Genomic DNA, 13,245 nt, shown 5'->3' with positions numbered 1-13,245 from the left:
TCATTCATCAATTATGTATTGTATAGATTGATTTCTTGCAAAGGAGATACTTAGTCAGTTGCACAACTGAATGCATTCAACTGAAATGTGTCTTTCCCTCTCTGAATCAGAGAGGTGCGGGGGGCTGCCCTAATCAACGTCCATGTCATCGGCGCCCGGGGAGCAGTTGTTGTTTGGGGGTTAACTGCCTTTTCATTGAAGAATGGCATATTCACCTTGGCGGCTCGAGGATTCGAACCAGCGACCTTTCGGTTACTGGCTCAACGCTCTTGCAGCTCTCTATCCAATGACAACCCTATAAAAGGATCACATTGTGAGAGATGGAGGCAGGTCTTCTGATGTCGTTCAGGCTCCATTGTTTAGGCAGCCCCCTCCATGTGAAGTTGTGTGCTTTTTATTACATCTTATTTCAGAAAGTCTGGAAGATGTCCCTCCCTGATTTCTCTCCCTAAGGAAGAAGATTAAGATTCAGAAGAGAGGAGAAGGGAAGGGAAAGGAGAGCTAACTAGATGACATAATCCCAACAGAAATCAGCCGAGGTAGCAGTTCAGTTCAGAGCTCTGCAGGTGGCTGGCAGTTTTTTCTGTGTCTGATGTCACCTGCAGTGTTTCTGCTGTCTTTACAAAAGTAATGCACTACATAGGGAATAGTGTGCTTTTTGGGACACATCCTACTGTCTCTCTGTAACAGGAGGCCACCCCTTATGTAGCCTTTCTCAGAAACATTGACACAAATAAAGGTGGACAAAACACACATGGATCAGTTATAGGTGTTGAAGTATTTTTACAATGGGTCACATTATGTGATGATGGGAATCTTTAGTATTACTGTTGATACTTTTGGCCATGTAGTGTATGTGGATACCCCTTCAAATGAGTGGATTCTGTTATTTTAGCCACACCTGTTGCTGACAGGTTTATAAAATCGAGCACACAGCCATGCAATCTCCATAGACAGACATTGGCAGTAGAATGGCGTGTACTGAAGAGCTCAGTGACTTTCAACGTGGCACTGTCATAAGATGCCACCTTTCCAACAAGTCAGTTCATCAAATTTCTGCCCTGCTAGAGCTGACCAGGTCAACTGTAAGTGATGTTATTGTGAAATGGAAACTGACAGAACGGGACCGCCGAGTGCTGAAGCGCGTAGCACGTAAAAATGATCTGTCCTCGGTTGCAACACTGCCTCTGGAAGCAACGTCAGCACAAGAACTGTTCTTGGGGAGCTTCATGAAATGGGTTTCCATGGCCGAGCAGCCACACACAAGCCTAAGATCACCATGCACAATGCCAAGCTCCATATTAATGCCCATGATTTTGGAATGAGATGTTCGACGAGCAGGTGTCCACATCCTTTTGGCCATGTAGTGTATCTCTTCGAACCCAGAACCCAATATTATGTGCTGTGTCTAGGTACTATGTTAGATTTTTTTGTAACATTCTATTAGGAGAGACTACTGTTGATGGTATGTAAAAACCACTCAGACCAGAAACACATGGTCTGACGGTGGCTTCCTGTTAGGTTGCTGCCAGTTAAAGGACTTCATGTTTACTGGGGCTGCTGTGCAGTCTGATTTATGTCCTGTGACAGGACTAATGAAGAGGTATAATTGCAAACCCTTCATTCCCCAAATGATTATTTTCTCCAATAGTTTAATTATCTAAAACCTCTTAGCGCCGATTCAAATAATTGATTAGCACACTAATAGCAAAGCTCTGGCCCTGCACCGGAGTACCATGTAGGCTACTACACGTGGTCAGCGTCTGAAATGGCACCCTATAGTGCACTACTCTCAACCACTCTCTGGAAAAAAAGTAGTGCCAGAGCGTAGGGATTGGAAGTAGGGTGCCATTTCATATTTGCACTTGGTCACACATATCTACACACACCCTTGTAGTGTAGGACTAGGGTTACAAAGCTAGTAAGCTACCGGTAATTTACCAAAGTTACTGGAATCTTCGGTATCTTGTCTTTGGTTTATCTTTGGGACCAAAGTTACCAGTTTGACACCAAAATATTTATAACAAAGAGATATTGACATAGAGTCAAAGACTCCAGCCACCCTAATCATAGACTGTTCTCTCTGCTACCGCACGGCAAGCGGTACCGGAGCGCCAAGTCTAGGACCAAGCATAGTCACTTTAAAACCTCTACCTCCATGTACGTATTACCTCAATTACCTTTATTAACCGGTGCCTCCGCACATTGACTCTGTACCGGTACCCCTGTATATAGCCTCCACATTGACTCTGTACCGGTACCCCTGTATATAGCCTCCACATTGACTCTGTACCGGTACCCCTGTATATAGCCTCCACATTGACTCTGTACCGGTACCCCTGTATATAGCCTCCACATTGACTCTGTACCGGTACCCCTGTATATAGCCTCCACATTGACTCTGTACCGGTACCCCTGTATATAGCCTCCACATTGACTCTGTACCGGTACCCTGTATATAGCCTCCACATTGACTCTGTACCGGTACCCCTGTATATAGCCTCCACATTGACTCTGTACCGGTACCCCCTGTATATAGCCTCCACATTGACTCTGTACCGGTACCCCCTGTATATAGCCTCCACATTGACTCTGTACCGGTACCCCCTGTATATAGCCTCCACATTGACTCTGTACCGGTACCCCTGTATATAGCCTCCACATTGACTCTGTACCGGTACCCCCTGTATATAGCCTCCACATTGACTCTGTACCGGTACCCCCTGTATATAGCCTCCACATTGACTCTGTACCGGTACCCCCTGTATATAGCCTCCACATTGACTCTGTACCGGTACCCCTGTATATAGCCTCTACATTGACTCTGTACCGGTACCCCTGTATATAGCCTCCACATTGACTCTGTACCGGTACCCCTGTATATAGCCTCCACATTGACTCTGTACCGGTACCCCCTGTATATAGCCTCCACATTGACTCTGTACCGGTACCCCCTGTATATAGCCTCCACATTGACTCTGTACCGGTACCCCTGTATATAGCCTCCACATTGACTCTGTACCGGTACCCCTGTATATAGCCTCCACATTGACTCTGTACCGGTACCCCTGTATATAGCCTCCACATTGACTCTGTACCGGTACCCCTGTATATAGCCTCCACATTGACTCTGTACCGGTACCCCTGTATATAGCCTCCACATTGACTCTGTACCGGTACCCCTGTATATAGCCTCCACATTGACTCTGTACCGGTACCCCTGTATATAGCCTCCACATTGACTCTGTACCGGTACCCCTGTATATAGCCTCCACATTGACTCTGTACCGGTACCCCTGTATATAGCCTCCACATTGACTCTGTACCGGTACCCCTGTATATAGCCTCCACATTGACTCTGTACCGGTACCCCTGTATATAGCCTCCACATTGACTCTGTACCGTACCCCTGTATATAGCCTCCACATTGACTCTGTACCGGTACCCCTGTATATAGCCTCCACATTGACTCTGTACCGGTACCCCTGTATATAGCCTCCACATTGACTCTGTACCGGTACCCCTGTATATAGCCTCCACATTGACTCTGTACCGGTACCCCTGTATATAGCCTCCACATGGACTCTGTACCGGTACCCCTGTATATAGCCTCCACATTGACTCTGTACCGGTACCCCTGTATATAGCCTCCACATTGACTCTGTACCGGTACCCTGTATATAGCCTCCACATTGACTCTGTACCGGTACCCCTGTATATAGCCTCCACATTGACTCTGTACCGGTAACCCTGTATATAGCCTCCACATTGACTCTGTACCGGTACCCCTGTATATAGCCTCCACATTGACTCTGTACCGGTACCCCTGTATATAGCCTCCACATTGACTCTGTACCGGTACCCCTGTATATAGCCTCCACATGGACTCTGTACCGGTACCCCTGTATAGCCTCCACATTGACTCTGTACCGGTACCCCTGTATATAGCCTCCACATTGACTCTGTACCGGTACCCCTGTATATAGCCTCCACATTGACTCTGTACCGGCCCCCCTGTAATACTAGCCATCCACATTGACTCTTGTACCGGTACCCCTGTATATAGCCTCCACATTGACTCTGGTACCGGTAGCCCCTTGTATATAGCCTCCACATTGACTCTGTACCGGTACCCCTGTATATAGCCTCCACAGTTACTCTGTACCGGTAACCCTGTATATACCTCCACTTTGACTCTGTACCGGTACCCTGTATATAGCCTCCACATTGACTCTGTACCGGTCACCCCTGTATATAGCCTCCACATTGACTCTGTACCGGTACCCCCTGTAGATAGCCTCCACATTGAACTCGTACCGGGTACCCCCGTTATATAGCCTCCACATGGACCTCTGTACCGGTACCCCTGTATATACCCTCCACATGACTCGTTACCGTACCCCTGTATATAGCCTCCACATTGACTCTGTACCGGTACCCCTGTATATAGCCTCCACATTGACTCTGTACCGGTACCCCCCTGTATATAGCCTCGCGATTGTTATTTTACTGCTGCTCTTTAATTACTTGTTACCTTTATTTATTTTTTTTATAGGTATTTTCTTAAAACGGCATTGTTGGTTAAGGGCTTGTAAGTAAACGTTTCACTGTAAGGTCTACACCTGTTGTATTTGGCTCATATGACAAATACAATTTGATTTGATATAATTACAGACGCCGTTGATACCCAATATGGTCCCTAGATGTCTTGTGATAGATTACATAAAATCCTTGAAAGTTACCAATATTCTGGTATTTTCTGGTAAACTTTGAAAGTTTCCAATAATATAACCTCCATTGGAGGCTGCTGAGGGGAGAACGGCTCATAATAAAGGCCGGAACAGAGCAAATGGAATGGCATCAAACACCTGGAAACCATGTTTGACGTATTTGATACCATTCCACCTATTCCGCTCCAGTCATTACCACATGCCTGTCCTCCCCAATTAAAGTGCCACCAACCTCCTGTCATACCCTCCTTTTGCAACCCTATGAAGGACTCTTTCCCAGCTTTCCTTGTTGTGAGCCAAACTTAGTGACCTGATCATACAGCCTTCTGAGAGAGGGCAGTGGAACTGTCAGCCTTACAGTTGGTCGCGTCCCAAATAACATCACATTTAGGGCACTACATAGGAAATAGGGTTCCATTTGGGATGCAAAGTTAATTCTCAGAGTCAGTGGAGCAGAGACAAGCTGAGAACAACCTATCCTGAGGAGAGTGTTTTTACTCCCTCACTCTCCTGTCAGAACCCTGGGCTTGATTTGGGAAGACAAGATTAAAGGTTCCTCTCCCAACTGGAGTGGTTTGTTAAGCCTTCAGTTATTCATTGTTTATACCTGAGGTTTTGTACTATGAAATGAAATGAAGTGATCTTGAATGTATTAAGTCCCACTGACCATAACCACTCCATGGTTTAATGATTTATATTGTTGTTTTTAAATGACCATTTTCATTATTTTATTTCACTTAGTCCTGCTTATTGGAGCTCGAAGCCTAAGATTTTCACTGTACCCTGCAATCACACCTGCAACCCTGTGACTATTAAACACTCTGAACCTGAAGACAACTTGACACCTTGACACTGTAACGTCTGTTTCCAACTCACACTCTCAAACACGTAGATCCCCTGAACACAGCTCACTTTCCAGCCCACTTTCCAGCTCACACTCTCAAACACCTAGATCCCCTGAACGCAGCTCACTCTCCAGCCCACTTTCCAGCTCACACTCTCAAACACCTAGATCCCCTGAACACAGCTCACTCTCCAGCCCACTTTGCAGCTCACACTCTCAAACACGTAGATCCCCTGAACGCAGCTCACTCTCCAGATCCCAATCACCTGAATTCTGATCACCTGTTCACACACCTGTATGTCATTATCACACACTATTTAGTTCAGTTCTTTGCACCACATCACTGTGAGGTATTGTTTGTTTTGTGACACACTTCTTTTTGGAGTGCTTGGTTTCCTGTAATTTAATCCTCTTGTGTATGATAGTTTAAGCCTGCCTCACTAACGACACCTATTGCCTATTCCCTGCCTGTACTTTAGCCTATCGGATTTCCTATTATCAACCTATTGCCTGATCTCCTGGATGATGTTACTAGCCTTTTCCCTGCCTGTACTGTTGCCTTTTTGGACCCCTGTGTATGACCTTCTGCCTGCCCCTGGACCCAGCTACCTGCCTCCTGCTGTGGTCCTTTACAATAAACACCTGCTGCGCCCTGCGCTTGAAACCAGCTCTCTGTCTCCCATCGTGTTCATTACAGACACAATATGCTAGTTTACACGGGTAAACTGAAGCCAGGGCGTTATGGCAGTGGGTTATGTCAAATAAAAATCCATTATCCCACAGAAATCATTGTAGCCCTTCTCAGGAATCAAAAGTAAGAGATGGAATGGGATTGTGCAAAGGAAACAGGTTGAGCCCATTGCAGAGGTCTAGGAAGAGGCTTGAGGGAGAAGTCTCAATGGTCAAAGAAGGTGTTAAAGGGGCAGTGCAGTTAAAAACAGGATTTCCTGTTTTTTTTATTATATTTCCACACTAGGTTGAAATAACACTAAAATTGTGAAAAAAATTATTATAATGCCCTTTTGTGTAGGAGCATTTCAAGGGCCAAAAGAGGGTCAGGGAAATAAATTATACAAAATATATATTTTGGAGCTATTTTCATTAAATAAACACACAGAGTGATATAAATGACATACAGTGATGATTTGAAAATAAATGACAAAGACTGCATGGGGGCTTTAATGACAGAAAGCTGCACAGAGGCATCCTAACACACAGTAGTTCTATCTATCTGGACTATTTCAAACCTTGGTAGGGTGTGGTACATTAAGATATTCATGTTGACCTCAGGAGGGTGTGTTTCTGGTATGGTATTTACAGGGAAAGGCTGGATTGCGTGTAAAGAAAACATGTATGCGTGTGACAGAACCATTCCCTGCCCCGTGATCAGCTGACTCTCTCTCTTTCGCTCTCGCTCTCTTTCTCGTCATCTCTGTGACAGTCATGTGACGAACACAGGCAGTCTGTTTGATGTTGTTTTACCTGCTCATGGCTGCGCTTCACTGCACAGTTAAAATCCACAATCTCTTGACACCCACTCCTTCCTCCCTCCTCCCCATTCCTTCACTTAGTTTAGTCACAAGTCTGCGAAGAAAGGAGAGTGTGATTGATCATTAGAACAGTCATGTTTGTGTTGGCTCTCCTCCTGACTGAGGGAATAAATAGCACTTATTGCTGTTAAAACCACCTTGTCTCCTACCTACTTAAACCATGCTATAGCTATCAATTACAGTGGGGGAAAAAAGTATTTGATCCCCTGCTGATTTTGTACGTTTGCCCACTGATAAAGAAAGGATCAGTCTATAATTTTAATGGTAGGTTTATTTGAACAGTGAGAGACAGAATAACAACAAAAATATCCAGAAAAACGCATGTCAAAAATGTTATAAATTGATTTGCATTTTAATGAGGGAAATAAGTATTTGACCCCCTCTCAATCAGAAAGATTTCTGGCTCCCAGGTGTCTTTTATACAGGTAACGAGCTGAGATTAGGAGCACACTCTTAAAGGGAGTGCTCCTAACCGCAGCTTGTTACCTGTATAAAAGACACCTGTCCACAGAAGCAATCAATCAATCAGATTCCAAACTCTCCACCATGGCCAAGACCAAAGAGCTCTCCAAGGATGTCAGGGACAAGATTGTAGACCTACACAAGGCTGGAATGGGCTACAAGACCATCGCCAAGCAGCTTGGTGAGAAGGTGACAACAGTTGGTGCGATTATTCGCAAATGGAAGAAACACTAAAGAACTGTCAATCTCCCTTGGCCTGGGGCTCCATACAAGATCTCACCTCGTGGGGTTGCAATGATCATGAGAACGGTGAGGAATCAGCCCAGAACTACACGGGAGGATCTTCTCAATGATCTCAAGGCCGCTGGGATCATTGTCACCAAGAAAACAATTGGTAACACACTACGCCGTGAAGGACTGAAATCCTGCAGCGCCCGCAAGGTCCCCCTGCTCAAGAATACATATACATGCCCGTCTGAAGTTTGCCAATGAACATCTGAATGATTGAGAGGACAACTGGTGAAAGTGTTGTGGTTAGATGAGACCAAAATGGAGCTCTTTGGCATCAACTCAACTCGCCGTGTTTGGAGGAAGAGGAATGCTGCCTATGACCCCAAGAACACCATCTCCACCGTCAAACATGGAGGTGGAAACATTATGCTTTGGGGGTGTTTTTCTGCTAAGGGGATAGGACAACTTCACCGCATCATTTGACGGGGCCATGTACTGTCAAATCTTGGGTGAGAACCTCCTTCCCTCAGCCAGGGCATTGAAAATGGGTCATGGATGGGTATTCCAGCATGACAATGACCCAAAACACACGGCCAAGGCAACAAAGGAGTAGCTCAAGAAGAAGCACATTAAGGTCCTGGAGTGGCCTAGCCAGTCTCCAGACCTTAATCCCATAGAAAATCTGTGGAGGGAGCTGAAGGTTCGAGTTGCCAAACGTCAGCCTCGAAACCTTAATGACTTGGAGAAGATCTGCAAAGAGGAGTGGGACAAAATCCCTCCTGAGATGTGTGCAAACCTGGTGGCCAACTACAAGAAACGTCTGACCTCTGATTGCCAACAAGGGTTTTGCCACCAAGTACTAAGTCATGCTTTGCAGAGGGGTCAAATACTTATTTCCCTCATTAAAATGGAAATCATTTTATAACATTTTTGACATGCGTTTTTCTGCATTTTTTTGTTGTTATTCTATCTCTCACTGTTCATATAAACCTACCATTAAAATTATAGAATGATAATTTCTTTGTAACTGGGCAAACGTACAAAATCAGCAGGGGATCAAATACTTTTTTCCCCCACTGTAACAAGCTGCTCAGATCCTGGGGTTGTCTATGTAGAGCTGGAATCAATCAAATCTGCACAGTCAATGTTTAGGCATCTACCTACGATTTAGGCTACCTCCCATTCATACGTCTTTTTCTGAAAACCGGAAGGATTTAACTGTGAGTCATTATTGTCCATGCTCTAGATGTTTCCTTACATGTTTATTAGGTGCATCATTCTTCTGAGGGATTCTTCTGTGTTCTGATTCCTTTGTTCTGTCTTCGCTCTTCAGACTGGATGCAATGCATAGTTCATACTTTGACCTTTGACTAGCAAGGAACAATATCAAACACACCTCAACAATAGAGGCTTGAGGTTCGTCTTGACTTACCTTGGCTTGCCTAGTGTCTGTCGGGCCTATCACAGCTTGGTTCACTTTGGGTTGTTCTACAATGCAGTCTGGATGAAAGCTGCTTAGCGTTTATAGGCGGACTTTAGTATTTTGGATGTGAGAGTGACTGGTCTCATAGCACAGGGGAGAGATGGGGTTGTTGTGTGTCTCTGGCGGGGCGTGTAACAGCAGAGAGTGGAGAGTGAGGTGGGGTGTAACATCAGAGGGGAGGTAGGGAAGAGCAGGGCAGGGTGGGGTCTAGCCAGACAAAGAGTGCTTATCCTCGTCAGGGTGCAGAGGTCCCCAGGTTCCCACTGAGCCAGGGTAGTGTTCTGTGTTCTAGAGGAGGTCAGGACAGATCCACTCACATGAATCCTTCTGGATGACTATTGATCTGAACAGGGTCCTGTGACCTTGCCCATGAAGTCTGATCTACAAAAACACACCAAACCCCTCCCTCTTTTCTCTTACTTTCTTGCCCTCTTTTTCTCTCTCTTCCTTTCTCTCACTTAATTTTCTTTCCTTCTCTCTCCCTCCCTATTTCTATCTATCTTTATTCTCTGTCCCTCCATTGCTTTTTCTCTCTCCCCCTCTGTCTTTTTCTCTCTCCTTTCTCACTGTTCATCAGCAGCATTGAAGTTTGCAGTGTAATCCGGTGTGATTTCTCAGTCAGTCTTTTGTCTCGGGCTTGGCACGCTAGGCCAGCTCTGGCCTCATTCTCCATGATCTGCCATTCAGAGGCCAGATTCACCTAGATTAACAAAGGGAAGCCGCTTCACTGCATTTACTGGGACTGCTAACATCTTTCTCACACACCTACTAAATTTGGACTTAAGCGGTCCTTCATTTGTAAATCAGGGGGTCCAGGAACAAAAAGTGAGTGTGAGAGAGCATTGACATGGGGAGCTCTGAGGAACGCATAAGAAAAAAAATCACATTTATAATAAAGCATTGCATGCATATCATCACATTTGCGTAGTGACATAGAGCAGTAGAGTAGAGGCACTTACAGAAGTTGCACACATGGGAATTTTTTTTTGTGGCCTATGGTCCCTAACATTGTTGGCCTTTTATAAACGCATTTCATGCAATTCTATGTCATTTTACATGACTGGAGACTTTGGTATAATCTTTTTTAATGCCACGTTCAATACAACTGGGAAATCGAAACTGGGTCAGACTTCAGTGCGTTCAAGACATTTGGGAAATCTGGGAAAAAACGAGCTCCACTGGGAAAATTAGTTTTGAATGGTCATCCTACTCAGAATTCCAAGTGGGGAACTCTGGCCTCTTGCTAGAGCTCCGAGTTTCCGAACTGAAGATCACTGACGTCATGATTCAACCTTTTTTTCCCCGAGTCCCATTTGTCTTGAAAGCACCCTAATATCGAACAAACGATCGAAATGACAGGCTAAAGAGACCTGAAAATAGCTGTGCAGCGACATTCCCCATCCAACCTGACAGAGCTTGAGAGGATCTGCAGACAAGAATGGGAGAACCTCCCCAAATACAGGTGTCCCAAGCTTGTAGCGTCATACCCAAGAAGACTTGAGGCTGTAATCGCTGCCAAAGGTGCTTCAACAAAGTACTGAGTAAAGGATCTGAATACTTTTTTTTTCAATTAATTAATGAATTTGCAAAAATGTCAAAAAAACGTTTTTGCTTTGTCATTATGGGGTGTTGTGTGGATTGATGAGGGGGGAAAAAAACAGGCTGTACAGTAACAGAATGTGAAAAAAAGTCAAGGGGTCTGAATACTTTCCGAGTGCACTGTATATTGATCGCCTACAGCTGACAGATTAGAGTCTTCTCTTTTCAGCCGGAGACATTTGCTTTCCAACCTGTGTTTTCACATGATTGTAGGCTATTTGAAATATTGCGAAAGGCCAGTTTTGTCTGCATGCTGTTTACTGACAGATTTGCAGCTCATTCCCAACTGTAGGCTAGGCCTTGTTATTGGGCTACACTCCACAGCTAGGCTATTTTTAAAATAAGCTATTTATCCTCTGTGGCAATATTTTGGGCTTTGCCATGGTGAAGTAGGCTATTCTGAATTATTTCATTTCTTTCTGAACAGACAGCTCCTCCAGAACCCTTTGCGCTGCTGTGATTCTATAAGGAAATACATGATGAAGTGGGGGTGGGGGGAGAGGATCCGGCTCAAATTAAGCACTGGACTTCAGCATAAAACAATACCGATATTCTTGACTTAATAAATGTATGCATAAGATTTAAATCACTCCTCTGAAGCTCCTGAATATTTGTTGTTTTTATCATCTTAAATATTGTTGGATTCTGGGTTAAACTTGGAACATTGCTATCCTAGAGACTGGTTTTTACATCAGAAGGTAATGGTTATCTGTAGGAGCCAGATGGCTTTGGAATGTGCTGGGTGGACGGGAGGAAGTCACAGGATTGCTATAGGGGATACAGATGGACATCTGTGGATTAGGCACATGAGGGGTTGAGATCAGGTCAGATCCCCTTAAGGGAGAAATTATGGTTTATTACCCTATTACTTTGTCTTACTTCCTCTTCTTGTCGAACCATAATAGATGTAAGGATTGGAGAGAAGGAGGAGTGCCTAAATTGGAGTATATATACTTGTGGTGGTGGAAACATGTTTTGTCTGAATGCAGCTGTATTGACACTCTGGGAAGAATAAACCTGGTTAAGCTTTCATAGTGTCCGTAGAGTTTTTTACTCTGAGAATTAGAACCTAACAATATGTATAGCGTATTTATGTGTCATTTTGTCATTATTATTAAGCAATAAGGCCCGAGGGGGTGTGGTATATGGCAAATATACCACTGCTAAGGGCATTTTTAAGCACAACACAACGCCGAGGGTCCTGGGACACATCCCTTAGCCTTGGTATATTGGCCATATATCACAAACCCAAGGTGCCTTATTGCTATTATAAACTGTTTACCAATGTAATTAGAGCAGTAAAAATAAATGTTTTGTCATCTGATATACCACGGCTGTCAGCCAATCAGCATCCAGTTTATAATGGTTCTCTGCTGGCTCAGTCAAGTCACGTTATTACTGACTAATCTGTTAAGGTCTGCCTTGCTTTTAAAGGTTGGGTTGTTCACTTGAATGAAAGGGTCATGTGTTTGTGTAGCACATGCTACAGCTGAAAGCATGGGACAGTCTTGTGCAGGATAATGAAAGGAGATTATATATATTACATAACAGGGAACGAAGACACAAACCCATATTTACTGTTGTTTTCCAGGAGATTAACAGCTGAATAACACAAATCAAGGAAAATTATTCATAATCCATTTATTCAAAACATGAAGACATTGTCGTTTTGGCATGATTCTTGGATGCCTATGATGAATGGACAGTGCCTTTGGAAAGTATTCAGACCCCTTGACTTTTTCCACATTTTGTTACGTTACAGCCTTATTCTAAAATTGATTAAATCATTTTTCCCCCTCATCAATCTACACACAATACCCCATAATGACAATGCGTCGCTGCACAGCTATTTTCAGGTCTCTCCAGAGATGTTCAATCGGGTTCAAGTCCAGGCTCTGGCTGGGCCACTCAAGGACATTCAGAGACTTGTCCCGAAGCCACTCCTGCGTTATCTTGGCTGTGTTCTTAGGGTCGTTGTCCTGTTGGAAGGTGAACCTTCGCCCCCAGTCTGAGGTCCTGAGCACTCTGGAGCAGGTTTTCATCAAGGATCTCTCTGTACTTTGCTCCGTTCATCTTTTCCTCAATCCCAACTAGTGTCCCAGTCCCTGTCACTGAAAAATGTCCCCACAGCATGATGCTGCCACCACCATGCTTCACCGTAAGGATGGTGCCAGGTTTCCTCCAGACGTGACGCTTGGAATTCAGGCCAAAGAGTTCAATCTTGGTTTCATCAGAACAGAGAATCTTGTTTCTTATGGTCTGAGAGTCTTTAGGTGCCTTTTGGCAAACTCCAAGTGGGCTGTCAAGTGCCTTTTACTGAGGAGTGGCTTCTGTCTGGTCACTCTA

The 13,245-nt window shown here is 44.5% G+C and overlaps 1 protein-coding gene across 4 annotated transcripts in view; it reads left to right on the top strand.

Annotated features, from left to right (window-relative positions):
• LOC115181150 (protein spire homolog 1) overlaps positions 1 to 13,245 on the top strand; it is a 53,778-nt gene that overhangs the window by 10,563 nt on the left and 29,970 nt on the right. The window lies entirely within an intron of this gene.

The sequence above is a fragment of the Salmo trutta genome, chromosome 3 (assembly GCF_901001165.1).
Source record: "Salmo trutta chromosome 3, fSalTru1.1, whole genome shotgun sequence".
NCBI classification, from domain to species: domain Eukaryota; kingdom Metazoa; phylum Chordata; class Actinopteri; order Salmoniformes; family Salmonidae; genus Salmo; species Salmo trutta.
Note: the sequence above shows the minus strand (reverse complement) of the source record. Positions and strands in the feature narration are given on the sequence as shown.